The following is a 15,863-nucleotide window of genomic DNA, read 5'->3' as shown; positions in this document are numbered from 1 at the left end:
ACGGCCACTCTCAGCTCCAGGTTGTCTCGGGGAGCCCAGAGACTGCACATTCCCAACACCAGCCATGCACACAGCCGTGCATCTGCAGATGGCCAGGTTACACACTCGCGCTGGAGGGACACACACAGATGGACCACCACGGGCACACAGTCCTCGGAGGGTCACACTCGGATGTGTGGAGTCATCGGTGCCCTGAGAGCACAGCGTGCCTGCCAGCAGGCATCTGAGTTCACACTGCATGCGCACGGGTCCTGCTCTTGGGAGATCCACTTCTCTTCATAGGTCTGCAGTGTCCCTGGAGTCGCCCAAATGGGGCCACCCCGATGGGGATCCCTCTGTGGCTCCCGAACCCCTGAGGATAAAAGAAGCGACATGGCTTTCTCCCTCAGCCTCCCCAGCACCCCTGGTCTCACACCCAAAGCTCTAGCCATCCCTTACTCCATCGGATGCCCGCTCTGGTCCTGCAGGACAAGCACGGTCAGCCCGACTTACAGAAGGGTAAACTGAGGCCGAGAAGGAAGGGATTGTCCAAGGACAGAGCCCGCCCATATCGGAGGTAGGATTGGAAGTCAGGGTGATGAGGTCTGCCAAACCATCGCTGTCCCTAGCCATCTACTCCCCAGTTGCCGTGCTGGAGACCCCGCATCATGCACGAGTCCCCCTCCCCACCCCCAGCACCCAAGGGCTGGCAGGCACAAAGCCACTTGGCGGCGCTCAAGGGGGTGCGCGTGGGAGCGCGCGCGGCGGCCCGCGCCTCCGGCCAAGATGTTCCCTCTCCGCGTGATTGACAGGCTCGAGTGCCGAGAAACAAAATTGTTTATGCGCTAATGAATAAGGCCCTGATTGCAAGATCCTGTTTGGAAAATTATAGTGCGGCGGCGGCGGCGGCGGCCGCGGCGGCCCAATTACAGCCCGCGCTGCATATTCATTTCGTCCTCCTTTGCATGGAGATGAACGGGCACGGGCGGCCCCGCGCCCCGCAAAGCCAACGCCAAATTTAGTCCCAGGTTCCGCGCTCCTCCGCGCCATTGTCTGCCCCGGACCACCTGCCTCCTGCCGGCCTGATTGCCCGGGAGGGCGCGGGGAGGGAGGCCGAGAGAGGTCGCTGCCCCCTCCGCCCGCCCGCACCCCCTGCGCTGCTCCCCGAGCAGACTTCCGGGGCTCCCCGTCCGGACTCTCCCCTCATGCTCCCCTCGCGGCTCGCTCCTGCCCGCGGTTTCTCCTTCTCTGTGCCTGACACACACCCTCTCTTGATCCGTCTCTGCCTCGGGGTGTCCTTCCCTCGGGTCTACAGTGTGAACCAGGGGCTGGGGTGCAGTTCGGTGGTCCAGCGCCTGCGGAGCATGCACGCACACACAAGGCCCCGGCTTGCAACCCCAGCCCCCCCAAAAGAAATACAATGCGAAGCATGCGGACGAATTTCGGCGGCCTCTGCTTCCCCACTCGGGCTGCAGAAATTCCCTGCATGGGAAATTTCTAGGCCTTTGGGGACAGCAAGGGCGGTTAGAGGGACATGGGTCCCGTGGAGGCCACGTTGGCTTTGAGGAATGGCTGGCTTGGAGGGTCCCCCAGAGGTTCCTCCCTGGGGGCGTCTCCTCCCCTCTTCCAACACCACCTCACCCCGCAGCCTCCAGATCCCTGGATGCCGCGCTGTCTCGCCTCTGGGCTGCGCTCACAGCCGGCTGCAAAGACCCTTCCCACCACCCTTCGTTCCACAGGGCCCCAAGCAACAGCACTCCCTCCCTGGTCAGCACCCTCTTCTCAGTGCCCTTCCGGGCTGGTCTGGGAGGCCTGGGCCCTGGGCCTTTGCTGAGAGCCCTGGTGACCAGCTCGGGGCTGACAAAACCAACGCAGCTCCTCTGTGACATGCGGTGTTGGGGGGCGTTGGTAGGTAGAGTGGATTTGTGAAGCTGGGAGGGGGACGAGGGCTTCCAGCCCACAGGCCCTGCCACCAGGATCAGGCCCGGGCTGCAGTCAGGAAAAAGGGCTACCGCTCCTTCTCCCCCGGGCATTGCCCTGGCAGCCTGGGTGTGGCCAGTGAGGCCCATGGGAAAGGGATGATGGCCCAGTGCTTCCCATCGTGCCACAGGCCACGAAGTGACCAGGAAACCCTTTCCTAGGGTTAAATTGGGGCACAGGAACAAGAATCGGGCAGCCAGACACCCACTGGCTCAGACAGACACCCCCCAGTTTGAGACACACGGAACAACACAGTCACACAGTCAAACGCAAACACAGACACACGTTTTCCTCGGAAGACCCTAACAGTGGAGACACAAAGGGAGCCCGGCCCAGGGCCGTGCGTGGGGCAGCACTGCCCTCTGGTGGTTATTGCAGGAGGCCGTCGGGCCCTGCTAATGTCCTTCAATCATAGCGGAGCCCTCCTGGGTCACTGTGACCCAGAGAACCCGGACTCCCAAGGGTGGGGTTTCAGGAAGAAAGAGGAATCTAAGTGTCCTCCGTGTGAGGGTCTTGAATTCCAGTTCCTGCCCTCATCTCCATTGCTCAGCGACAGAACTTGCTCACGACAAGACCTGTTCAGTGATGATGAGAGGGAGGAGCTGCCCATTCTGGGAGGTGTGCAAGGGCCACCTGCAGATCGATGTTCTTACACGGCTCAGGGGACGACATCAGAGGGCAGCGCCGGTCCTGGCAGCTGTTTCTAGCCCCTCCTACTCCCACCCCATCCGCGGCTCTTCCATCTGGTTTATTCATCGTGTCCAGCAGAGGGCATCTCCGCACCTGGATGTCACTGTGACAGCCTGGCTGGCAGGAGATGGGAAATGAGGCTGCAGCAGGCAGCAAGGCCACATGTCTGGGAGGTGCCTTCAGCCAGTCTTGGGGGCACGGATTTACTGTGGGTGTACCAGGGCTCAGGAGGCAGCCCCAGACAGACGGGGAGGATGACAGAAGGGAAAACAGACTGAGGCAGGAGGGCCAGCCTGGAGGGCAACAATGGCCTGGCCCAGGGCAGGGCAGGGGCAGGGGTGGGGAGTCAGGCACCCATTGAGGAGCTCTTCTTCCCCTCCTCCTCCTCCTCCTCCTCCTCCTCCTCCTCATCCTCCTCCTTCTCCTTCTTCTTTGATAAGGTCTTGCTCTGCATTTCAGGCTGGCTCTGGCTTTCAACTCACTTTGTAGATCAGGGGGCCACCAGGGTCCTGCTTTTGGGCCCTTTTCCCTCTCCCTCTCTCTGCTGCCCCTCTCTACCTCTTCCTCTCCTGTTTCTCAGCTGCTGTGGGTTGAATATTTTTTCTCCTATCACACTGTTTCTACCTCAGAGCCAATCAGCCATGGCCTGAACCCTCTGAAACTTGAGCCGAAACAAACCTCTTCTCTTTTAAGGTATCAGGTGTTTTGCCCCAGAGATGGGAAAGTGATTAATGCAGCGAGACAGTTTGACAAACTCGAGAACCAGAGAATACGATCTCCAGATGCAGCCAGGATGAAGTTTGGAGACAGCCGAGTGTGAGAGGTTACTGACAGGTGCTTGCCAGCAGTAAGTAGATGAGGTCACACAAACAGGAGCCTGAGAAACCCTAAACACGGAAAGGGATGGTGCTCATGCTCCCTGTGCGACAGAGAGGAGAAGGCTGAATTGTAAAACAACACTTACACGCATTACAAAAATTCTGACATCACCGTGTTCCTGGGATCATGAAAATCCAGTTAAATTTTGTCTTCCGTTTTTGGTGCCTCCTTTTAAGTCGGATGCTATCCTACAGTGTCTGCCCACTTGGTAACCCAACTCCAAATTCAAGCAAGAGCAAGGAGGCCAGAGACTCAGAAAACACCAGCAGTCGGTTCAGAGGGAGCAAGAAGCCCACCCAGAGAAGTTCAAGAAGGACCAGCAGGGGAAGCAGGAGGAGAGTGGGGTGAGGCTTGGGGTACAGCAGCACGGAGCCAAGGAAAGGAAGGGACTCAAGAACGAGGCTGCAGTCAGTCATGTTGAAAACCGGAGAGGGCAGGGAGATGAGGACTGCAGAGGTGCCCAGCTGTGCAGCAGGGCTGCCCCCCAGGGGCCTGGGAATCCACATTCACTCAGTGATACTCCTTGGGTGGGTATTCCAGGAGTTCACATCCAAGCCGGTCAACTTTGGGGGGACACTCAGATGCCCTTTGCACTTGAGTATCCTCCACACTGAGACACAGGGTGGAGATTGAGTCTCTGGGCACGGGTGAGGGGAGCTATGTTGGGAAGGAGAGAAAGAGACCAGTATATGAGGTATAGGAGCAGCAGTGGGGGTTGGATGGTAGTTCCTCATTGGGCCACAAGGGGGCAGTCGAAGAACAGGTCCTGCCTTGGTAGGACCACCGCGTTTGAGGATTGTGTTTCTAGATCCTGTTTTCACCTGCAAAGTATCCTTGGGATCCCTGGGTCTCTGAAGATGACTCTTATAGTGTTGGGCAGTGTCCCCATTAAGTCTCAGTGGGACAAGTCCCTCAGAGGACGTCTCTGGGCCTCAAGACCTATCTAACTCATCTGAGTAACCACAAAAAGGGAGCACGAGCCTGTTTTCAGTGCTTTTCTGTCCCCATTCTTATGAGAAATCCCGGCCTGTCATTTCATATCTCCCAGAGCTGCCCTTGGTCTCTGAAGCTGGCTCAAGCTAGTTGGCTCCTAGCTTTGTGCCATGCTTGCATCTTTAGGGAAGCTGGCCTGCTGGTGCCCTCAGCCAGGAATGAGGAATTAAGGCCGATGCCTCACGCCCATATATGACAAAGAGTGGCCTTAAGTGATCATGTCTGGAGGCGTGGTGCATGGCCAGAGCTGGAGCATGAGCATGAGTGTCTGTATAGGGAGACAGGGCTTTCTGGAGATTCTTCCACACAGAAGTGAGCCCACCCAGGGCAGCTGATGAGGGGGACCAGATGTGTACCCTGGACTGATGGCCAGGGTCAATTCTCTTGCTCCGCACCCTTCAGCAAGTGGGCAGCCTTCTCTGGGATTTGGTGGAGAGATCATGTAGGATTCTGTGCAGCATCTTGTTGTAGCTCAGCATAACTAACACCATCTTGTACCCTGTATTTGACCCAGAAGACTGAAAAATCACTCAAGATTCAAGTCCCATGAGACAAGCAGAATGAGGTGTACCCACAAGAGAAAAATTAACCTACTCAACAAAGAAGCAGGATACAGGTGTCAACCAAAAATTAATGCAAGATCCTAGCTAAATTGTTTCCAACAGGATGTCTTTTTGTGGTTCTCTATTTTAAAAGCTCTGTAACTTTCCAGTTGGGGAGCACTTGTTTGGACTCTGAAATGGGGTGGGGGGGGGGCTCTGTATAAGTGGTCCTGAGCTCAGCTAATTAAGTTTCAAATTTATCAGTTTGGCTGCTTGGATTCCTATACTGTTCATGAACCCACTTCACTTTTAAAGGCTCAAGGTGGCCCAGGGAGCAAAGAGAGGCAGTCGGTGGGCTACTCATGTGTGCCTGGGGTTCAGTCCCTGGAGGTTTGGTCTCTCCCCAGGGCTCCAGGAGAACTGAGGATGCTCTGACTTGATTGGGTCCTGGCTCCAAAGCCCATGCTTGGGGATGTGAGGGGTAATTTCAGGACTCTGCAGTCACAAGAGCGTGGTCTTTCATGGACAGGCCACCCCACGCCAGTCTCCAAGCAGCCATTTTGTCTTCTTTCTCACCCAGGCAAGCCCTTCAGAATTGCTCACTCCCACCTGTCCTGCTGCCCCCCAGGTGCAGGGCTGAGTCGGGTCTCAGGCGGGGGGACCCTGAGTCTTGCCCTGTAGGTCCTGTGGTGCCAGGCGCTGTCACAGGGCCTACATTCATGGCTGATGCAGGGAGTAGGTGGGTGTGGAGCTCCCTGCAGGCCACCGCCTCTGTGCTCAGCTGGGCCTCATGGAGGGCACTGGAGGGTCTGAGTCATCTGCCATGGGGAGCAGTGACCTTGACCCAGCCGTCAGCTTATAGCCATTCTCACCCAAGCCTCAGCCTCATGCTCCTGCAGCTGCCACAAACTGGGCACTGGAGTCACAGCTGAGCGCCCAGTAGATACAGCGGGAGATGCTGGGGCCTGGGCCTGGGTCTGGGAAGTGGAGACTCTTCAGACAGGAAGCAGCTCCTCATTTCTGTTCTGATCCCTCACCTACCTATGCACAACCTGTGGGGTGTCCTTTGTCATCTGTGGCTTTCTCTATTCCAGGAGCCCCAGGAGAATGTGTATCGCAGGCTTGGGGAACCCCATGGAGCATCCCCAAGCTGTTCCTGCCCTCCCCTGAGGCTCACTCGTGGTCAGTATCAAGCAATCCCCTCTTTTTGGGAGTTTGGTCCATCCATGGCAGCTGTATGGGTCATCTGGGCTGCAGACCCTCAGAGCCTGCGGCAGCACTGGGGCTGGCCATGTCAGACAGGGAGGCAGCAGCAGGTGTGCCTTCAAGAGGTGTACCTTTCGCAGTGGGTAACTGGCCTCGTCTGATGTGGCAAAATCTCAAAGCCCTGGGCTGGGCCCCGACCACGGTGCTGTTTGGTGCTGTTTTGCACACACAGCAGACACATGCACAGGTAGGGACTTAGGAGTGCATAAGCTCAGCCCTTGTGTGCAGGCAGGTGTAAACGCAGACCTGAGCACTGTGGACTCATGGACATAGCCAGATGTGTGGCCAGTGTTCAAGCACAGGCAGGTCCATGCTGTGTGCAAACCCTGCTCTGTCTGTAAGGCATCTGTGTGGCTGGTCAGGAGCACAGACACAGGTGAAAGGTAGAGCTCTCTGTGGGAGCACAGGTCTCCATGTGAGTAGACAGGAGTGCAGGTGAGCGCGTGGGCACGGGCACGCTTCTAGGAACACGCTCGCCCAGAGCACGGATGGTTCTTTCAGGCCACTCCTACAGCTCCCAGGTGTCCAGGGCAGGCCGTGGCTTAGAGCAGGTGATGATACATGCTCCACTCTTATGGGTCCCTTTTCTTGGACCCATAGCTGTGGACGGTGTCTTGGGCACCATCTTTGGTAATGTAGCTACGTGTGTTCGGCTCCTGGGACTAGTAACATATAGACTCATCACCAGTGTTCCGGATTTCAGTGGTAAATCTCACAGCTTTACCTGTTTCTAAGTGTTGGTAGCTAATCATAATCACTTTTCAGCATTCTCCAAGCTACAGGCCCTGGGAAGCTGGGTTTAGCACAGAGGGAGGGAACACTCGCCTTTGCCGTTGGCCCACCAGCAGCACTCGCTTGTTTCTTTCTTTCTGACATTTGCTCTTTTTTTTTCTTTTTTCTTTTTTTTTTTTGTTCTTTGTTTCTTTTTCTCTTTCTGTTTTTTGAAATAGGATCTTGTTGTATAACTCAAATTCTCAGCCTGAGATCCTCCTGTCTCGGCCTCCCACGTGCTGGGAGTATAGGTATGAATCATGCCTGGGCCCCTGACATTTCTGGCCTAGGCAGGGAGAGGTTGTCCCCAGGCACTGGTCCAGCTGAGGGCTGTGCCTCAGCAGGGTCCCATCACCCAGTGGTGGCCCTGCCACTCCCATGGAGACACTGGGCCAGTCTCTTCCTCTCTTTGATGCCACTTCCTCCTCCACAGTATGGGGCAGGAGTTCCTCACAGGACTAAATACGGTGGCTGGGGCGGGGAGCAGTGGTTTAGTGGTCACCTGCTGCCTCTGAAGCCGTGTTTGGGCTGCAGGCTGGACAGGCCTTTCATCTATTTTATTTATTTGTTTGTGTATTTCTGTGGTCCTGGGGATTGAAAGGAGGGCCGTGTGGATCACTTTATCCAACCTTGAAATTGCTCTGCAGGGCAGGCACAGGGTATAGGCCTGGGACTTCTTAGCTGATGACCTTTTCACTTTTACTTTTTAAAATTTTAAAGATAGTGAAGTCCAACAAAACAAACAGAACAAAGCCAATCAAAAACAGTGCAGCAAAACTGATCCAGAACTTCAAAGCAGGATACTGGAAAACAATAGCTACCATAGATAGCTTACCTTCACGATAGTTGTCCATTCCATCAGGTATAGCAAAAATCAAACCAAAAAGAATAAAATCAATCAAAACAGAATATTGAAGAAAGCAAAACAGTTAATCAGAACAAAGCAAAACAGTGAGAACAATATTGACCTTCAGGGGCCAGGGATTTAGCTCAGTAGCATAAGCACCTGCCTGGCAAGTGGGAGGTTGTGAGTTCGATCCCAGGTACAAAAAAAAAAAAAAAAAATTGACCTTCAAAGACAAGACAGAAGGAAAGCCCCCACATTTGCTATATTGCATGCTGTCATCCTCCCAAGAGATGCTCAGACCGCTGGCCCCAGGCCTGCAAAATCAACCAAACAATACAAGCATCTAGTCACTTTGTGTACCCTAGTTGCTGTCCTCCCCTGAACCGGCTGGTTGCTTACGAGGGGGACAGGGTGGGTGGGTTGGGGGGAATGTGGTGTTTGATTTTCAGCCCGTGCAGGTGGGCTCACAAGGTGCTATCTGGCTTTTCTCTCCCTTAGCCGTATGACCCTGTGGGCTGGGCAGTGCTCACACTTGGGAGAGTAATGTTCTCTTTTAGGGCAGAGGGGAGGATTCAATGAGCTAAAAACATAAAACGGATTTCTTTCTTCCCACTGCCCCATCTGCCGTCTGACTCCACGGCTTTTTACGCCTCTGCCTCAGGAAGAGCTTCACTTTTCCCTCCGGGAGTTTTAGTCCCCGTCCGTCCCTGCCCCAGCTTTGGCTGGGGAGGAGGGAGCTTGGCGGGTCAGAGGTAGCTGTGTGAGGCGGAGGGGCCTTGGACTGCATCCTGATCCCCAGGCAGAAGCCTGGCAGCCCCTCCAGGCTGCCCCTCCCTCGCTGCAATCCCCTGGCCTCTTAAGAATCTGGAGGAACAATGGCTAATCAGCTTCCCAGCCAGGGATGAAAGGAGGCGCCAACAGGCGCCTCAATTACTGCAGCTGCTCCTCTGTTCGCAAGCAGCCACAGGCCGGCTCCCGGTCCCTTCCGGGCTCCACTCTCCTTCAGTCTGTCTGCATCTCCCTGTCCGGGTGGACCACTGCTCATGCCCCTTCCTTCACTTTCCCGGGCTCCCAGTTCCCCAGGGTGAGGCTCCCAAATGCCGGTCAACTCTTGTTTCATCTTCAGGAATCAGACTCCTTCCACAGCAACAGCCTTCCCTCAGCTAGTGAACTCCTACCTATCTTGCAAAGCCCAGCGACCCATGACACCTCTTCCTTGAAGCCTCCAAGGCAAACCACCTCTTCACAGCAAGCTTGTGTATTCATCCCCTGCATAGTGCCCAGGAAAGGACAGCCCTGGGCCCTGTGGGCAATTCAGTATGACACTGGGGGAGCAGAGGCCAGGGAGTTGGGTCTCTGACTCATAGTCTGCCAGATGATTACAATGCTTTTTTCTTTCTTTCTTTCTTTCTTTCTTTCTTTCTTTCTTTCTTTCTTTCTTTCTTTCTTTTTCATATGGGGATCAAGCTCAAAGCCTCAGCTTGTTATACCATGGAGCAAAATCCCTAGCCCCTTCTGCTTATTTTTCTGGTCCACCCTTTTCTGGCCATTCTCTCCCCACAGACTACACTCAGGCTTCTTGTGGTTCCCTAGGAAGGACCCAGTGTTCTGGGCTCCTAAGGGACAGTTATCCCAGGTAATGAGTAAGAATGAATGAGCCTTGAGCTTCTCATCTGTAAGCTGGGGTTCCTGGTGACTCTCCCCAACCAGGGCAGCTGTAGCCAAGATCAAAATTTCCTTTTTGCCAAGTCTCAGTACTGAGCTCTCCTAACTCTGATTGTAAATGTTTCTCCAAGGGAAAGGAATTCCTCCAAGGCCACTGATGAGATTTCCTCCAGCAGAGCACCTGAGGGCTCCCCAGAGGATCCGCTGGAGGGAGGGGCAGACCTAGGGAAGCTCTGAGGATTGGTAGAGTGAGGCCCAGGCCCAGGCCCAGGCCCCAAGAGCTGCCTGCTGCAGAACCCCGCACTCCAGTTACAGCTGAGAGGAAGCAAGATCCAGGGGATGAGGAGGTAGGGGGGCTGGCAGCAGCTCTGGCCCCACCCAACTGATAGAACTGTGGAGGACCGGCTGCGGCTGAAAAGATAAGAAGTATGAAATATAAATGACCTTTATTTTGAGAATGCGGGGAGAGACACCCCCGATCCCCTGGGGCACAGCATCTCCACCCCTGGGGTCAGCAATTTCTCTGTGGAACACATGGAGTGAGGCACATAAGTAGCCTCGGTTGTGAGTGGAACCTAAGAGGGCGTTAGGGATGCACAGGTAGCCCATTGGTCTTTGTTTCATACCATAGGTAAATTCCTAGGGGTGGGGGAGATAGGAGCTCCTTGGCTTTACTGGCTACAGTGTCCTGTCTGGGCCAAAACCCTTTCATATCCCGTCTTATGATTATTATTATGAAAAGGAGTGAAGATTTCTCTCTTTAACTGCTTCCTGCTGGCAGAGGGCGCTGTACTGCGGTCTAGGGGAGTTGACAGGATGACAGTTGATGCACATGTAGAAGCTGGTGCCAGGTGTTTTAGCCAGGACAACTTCACTGGTGAATGCATGTATGTTAGACTGAAAAAACAAAGAGACAAGATGTTATGAGGAGGCATGGCACTGTCATATTTAAGGACCCAGGTGAGGTAGAAGGAAAGGTGCCTTTGATTTAGACATGTCATTATATCAGGACAACGTTGAGGTAGGAACATTTCCACGGTAAGGCAGAATTCTGAAAAATAAGTGTGGGGTTAGGAGGAGTGAAGTTATGAGAGGTGATTACTCCCCCATCTGAAAAGGTAAAAGTTAAAAGGGCAGGTAGGTAAGGCTTGTCTCTGGTATGCATGACGTTGGAGTCTGTAGGAAATACTGTTAAGAGTCCTGCTGTAAAAATGATCATTAATAGAACGTAAGAAATTAGGAAACAAAGTGGATAACAAAACATGACTTAGCCTGTGAGTTGTGGCTGTGAGGCCTTGGTAAGGCAGAGATGAGTAGGCAACAGGATGGTTAGATCTAGGGCCTGAGTGATGCAAAACCAGAATGGCAGTCTAGCAACTTTGATTAAAAGGCATTTTAAGATTTAGGACTGGGACCTGCACTAAATAGGCCCTGTTTGTAAATGGTATAGATTGACCTTTAATACCTCCTAGAAGAGGATTTAATATAGTGGCCTGAAAACTCAGGAAGAACTCTGTACGTATGGCCTCTATGTCCACAAATATAGAGAATGTCTTACCTGAGACTTTTAGTGTGACTTGGACTCTGAGACGGACACCCATAAAGGGGGCTGTTGGCCCCGAGCCCCATCAGTCTTCGGCAGCAAGTTTCAGTGATGAATCTGGCAGTACTGGCATTTCCCATGAGGGCTAGAAGTTAGGATGGCTTACCCACTCTCTGGTGGCTAGGACAGTCCAGTAGCCCTGGAGTAAGGTCTCAAAGAATGCCAGGATGGGGCACTCTCTTGCCCAATGTCTTCTGCTGCATGTGAGCGTGGTCCATGGGGGGGGGCAGGCAGCTCCACCTTGTGTAGGTTTACCTGTCTCAGAACTCCAAGTGTCACTGTTATCTCTGTTGTTCAAAACATGAAAAACCATATTAAGATCTCTATAAGGTTTGAAGATCTCTATAAGGTTTTGCCTATTTGTTTGGGACTTGGACTACAGTAGAAGGTATCTGTAGGATTAAGTAAGTATGTAGGAGTCAACAGGGTATTTATAACTTTAGTAATGACTTCTCATAAGGAAGACAAGGTCCAGAGAACTTTAGGAACTGACATGTTATTTATGTCATATACATAAGTATTTCTTTATGGTATTAAGATGTCTAATGCCATCTATTTTTAGAGGATGGCCTGTTTATTAAGTTTTACTCTTTTATTTAGGAGAGAGATCAGCTACGGTGTTATTTAAACATGGTTTTGGCATTCCAGATCAGAGAGCAGGCTTTATCTGGATGGCACACTGCTTTTTCCAGGGTGCCACATGGCAGGCCATACTGAAATTACATACTTGACAAAAAGGCTTTAGTCTGCCCTCCCTCTTTTGGAGTATAATCTCATTTTAATGGAAACATTTTGCAGTAAAGGTTTACCAGTCTTATGAATAAGTCTACCAAAACTGATCTAATACTGTCAAATTTGGAACACATTTACTTTTTTTAAAAACCTGTTATTTGCAGTACTATAAACCAAGACAAATTTACATCCTCTCGAGCTTTTTGTGATTATCGGTGACAACACAGTACAATACAGACAATAAGCCCAACACAGAACACCACTTATGACAATACAGTACAGGCAGTAAGCTTAACATACAACCTTATGGGTGGTTTATAGCAAAAAGGAATTGATCTCTGAGTCGAGCCGCCGAGCTGCTGCCTATCTGTGCCTGTCTTTAAAGTGGTGCATGTGTTTGGCAGAAGCCTGCCTGGGAAATGCGCCTGTCTGGGAGACGCACAGAGGATGGAACTCTGAGGCTGGGCGGGGCGCACCCAGGGTGGGGGCATTTGTCATGGCTGGAACACAAAAAAGGCAGCAGAAACAATCTGAACTTTATATCTGAAAACACGAACAGCATCAGATCAGCAATATGAGTTGTCTGCGGTGCCTGTGTGTGCCGGCAGACAGAGCGCACTTGCAGGGAGCTGTGCCCACGCTTGGGGGCGGGGGCTGAGATCTCTCTGGCACGCAGCCTGAGGTGGAACATGCAGAGTGGGTGGGGTGAGTGTCTGGATGTAGCATGCAGGGGCAGGCTGGAACTGCCCCTGGAAACACACAAGGCGGAGGTGGTGCTGCAGTGGCCAGTAGCCAACCGGCGTGGCCAAACCATCATGTGGAGCTGAAACTGCTTGCGGGACACGCGGACTAGGGCGCAGCATTAAAGCCGAATGCATGTGTGGACCTGGAGTGCGGCATGAGAGCCGCATGAGAGCCACAGCCAAGCAGAGCCAGGGCTGCTATGGGGGACCCGAGCTACTGCTGGACCTCAGCACCAAGAGGGTGGCCAAGATATCGCGTGGAGCTGGGAGGCAGAGTGAGAGCCCAAAGCTGCCCAAAGCCCAAAGCAGCTTAAAACAGTCCTGCGCATATCTCTCAACACTGCCCCTGCTCACCACCCTCCCTGGTGGGGAATGGGCACGGCGAGGGGAGGGGAAGTGGTGAGGAGACAAAGGGACAGGGATGCTGGCAGGAAAGGACACATTCTCAAAACAAAGGCTTAAAGATAGAGTTTTGTAAACTTGTCATCAGTGTGATAAGCTATAAATAGGTATGGTTTTTTGGGGGGGGGCAAGAAGTGGTCCCCAAGATAGAATCTGGTGTGGCGTCTAGCCCATGGAGTTACAGCCAGATGAGGCAACAGACCGTGGTCTGCCAAGTTTAAAGTCATCACCTTGCACTCCAGACCGATCAGTTATTATATGGCTCCAAAATTCCTAATAATTGGCCATCACCAATATTATGAGTGGACTTCATGTGGGTTCAGTAGCAACTCTGCCCGTGAGAGCGTAAAGCTCTGAGGGATGTGAGAGCCTTTCAGTGTGGGTTGGCCCAGGAAAACTCTGCCTTGGGCTATCCGAACCCAAAGGACCTGGGTTCTTTGAGAGTCCTCCAGTATAGACACAGGTTGCCCAGAAAGACCTTGTCTTGGGCTGTCTTAAGGACGTGAGAGTGTCACGGGAACCCACGGAAAAGGGGAGAAAACCCGCCTGGGGCCTGGCCCAGCGGCAATCTCCAGGGGTTGCTCACCTGTGGTAAATTGGGTCAGTGTTGTTTGCGAACCGGCAGTGACAAGGTTACAGCTCCTGAGTGTAGAAGTGAGGAATTAATGCAGGATGCAGTCCAGTCCTGGTCCTGAACTGCAGGGGACTCAAACTGGGAACCAGCCCCAGGAGTCTCTCATCTGCCGTTCCTGGTCAGGGAACCATATGATAGAACTGTGGGGGACCGGCAGCGGCTGAAAAGATAAGTATGAAATATTAATGACCTTTATTTTGAGAATGCGGGGAGAGACACCCCCAAACCCCTGGGGCACGGCATCTCCACTCCAGCGTTGGCGATCTCTCTGTGGAACACATGGAGTGAGGCACATAAGTAGCCTCAGTTTGGGGTGGAACCTAAAGGGGCATTAGGGATGCACAGGTAGCCCATTGGTCTTTGTTTGGCGTCATAGGTAAATTCCTAGGGGTGGGGGAGATAGAAGCTCCTTGGTTCTGCCTCTAAGGCTTTACCTGGCTACAGTGTCGGCCTGGACCAAAACCCTTTCACCAACCACAGTGGCCCCACCATGTAGGGGAGAGTACCTGGCTTCTCTCATAGCACCAGCCCCTCTACTGGTGTCCCCTGTCCCCTCAGTGGTCTGTGAGCACCAGAAGCGTGGGCCCTGGTGTGCAGACTCACCCCTGCGTAGCCAGGCAGCAAAGTGGCTGAGGGAGAGAACAGAGGACTAGTTAAGAATGCTGGTGCCCCAAGCCTGGACAACGGTGAGCACTAGTGCGCTGGTGCCGGAAGTCTGATGGAGCCGGCAGGCTGCTCCTCTGAGGGTACCGGGGTGGCCCCTGGCTGGTCTGAAATGCTCTGAACAATAATGAAAGTATAATGTGAAGCAGGAACTAGGTATTCACAACAGTCACTACGAGAATACTATGTCAGCAACTCACATTTTCAGAGCACTTTGTGTTTTATTTTGGCTTCCTTGTTGAGAACTATTTGTGGCAGGCATGGCTGTTCCCATTTAACCAACAGAAGCACTGGGCTCTGGGGGAAGGGCTGCCAGGTCTGGGCAGCATAGAGGTGCCCCACCTAGGACCTCGACCTTGGCCTGCAGTGACTGAAGATTTCCTTCATCCTGTATTCTGCTTCTTTCACAGCTCAGCCTGGGGTGCTGATTTTTTTTTTTTGAAATGAAGTCTCAATGTGTAGTTCAGGCTGACCTTGAACTTATGGCAATCCTCCTGCCTCAGCATCCCGAGTGCTGGGATTACAGGTGTGAGCTACCATGCCCAGCTTTCTCTCTCTGCTCTTTGCTCCAGCTACCCAACTTTCATTTCTGGATCCCTCCCCCATTCCCAAAGACCTGTACTTCACCCAAGTGTGGGGTGAGAATCACTCTAGGGTTCAGAGTTGGCCTCTCTGAAGTGGGGGCTTCTGGGTAGAGACCCAGGGCATCGGTGGACTTAGCCTGGCAGAGGAAACTGCAGGGGCTATGACCTGGAAAGTCGAGAAACCAGCCTGAGTGGGCAGGGTTGGGGTGAGGCAGGCCCCCCAGGGGCTGCTGTCCATCTGATGGTGCTTCTGGAGCTCACTGAGTCTTGGAGCAGAAGCCGTATAAGGGCTGAAAGCAAATTGCAATTACAGGGCTGGGGTAGCTGGACACGAATGTGGCTGTGTAATACAGCCTGGCCCTGCCACCTTGGCTGCCACAGGCTAGCTCGGCTGCCACAGGCCCACACCGAGGGCCCCGGCTCAGAGAAGCCCACTTTAGATCACATATGAGCAGCTTTCTGGGAAGTGAGGCTGAGGCGCTGAAGAGCAGGGGGCAGAACTGGCTGCTGCAATTGTGTGGGCTGTAGGCAGAGGGCCAAGAGGGACCAGGCCTGCAGGTCACGTGGCTGCCTCACCAGGTGACAGCTCAGTGTCTCCGTGGGTGAGATGGGAATAGATGTCATGGATCTCAGTGAGGAAGAGGAGGCCACACACCTGGTGCCTTAGGCAAAGGGGCTCTACTCTGTCACCTGTCACTTGTTGCTTGAATGAGACTCAGGTTTTCTTGCGGGAGCTTCTGTCCTTGCCACAGATAAACCTGGAAAGCCCAGTGCCAGGGAAAGGGACATGGATGCTCAGGGAGGAGCATCCCCTGGCAGGCACCAGGAGGTGGGTCAGGGCAGGTTTCTGGAGGCAGTGGCAGGTGGCATCCTGCAGGCAGGCATGGCTG

At 53.4% G+C, this 15,863-nt stretch overlaps 1 long non-coding RNA gene across 1 annotated transcript; it reads right to left on the bottom strand.

Annotated features, from left to right (window-relative positions):
* Nucleotides 1–10,041: 10,041 nt before the first annotated feature.
* Nucleotides 10,042–14,501, bottom strand: LOC134470766 (uncharacterized). The gene is made up of 2 exons (XR_010039930.1): nt 14,330–14,501; nt 10,042–13,886 (listed from the first exon to the last, which is right to left on the bottom strand). It is a non-coding gene; the product is annotated as an uncharacterized LOC134470766 (long non-coding RNA).
* Nucleotides 14,502–15,863: the final 1,362 nt, after the last annotated feature.

The sequence above is a fragment of the Cavia porcellus genome, unplaced genomic scaffold, assembly GCF_034190915.1.
Source record: "Cavia porcellus strain 051 isolate PalLab524CR breed Dunkin Hartley unplaced genomic scaffold, mCavPor4.1 scaffold_1, whole genome shotgun sequence".
Classification (NCBI taxonomy): domain Eukaryota; kingdom Metazoa; phylum Chordata; class Mammalia; order Rodentia; family Caviidae; genus Cavia; species Cavia porcellus.
Note: the sequence above shows the minus strand (reverse complement) of the source record. Positions and strands in the feature narration are given on the sequence as shown.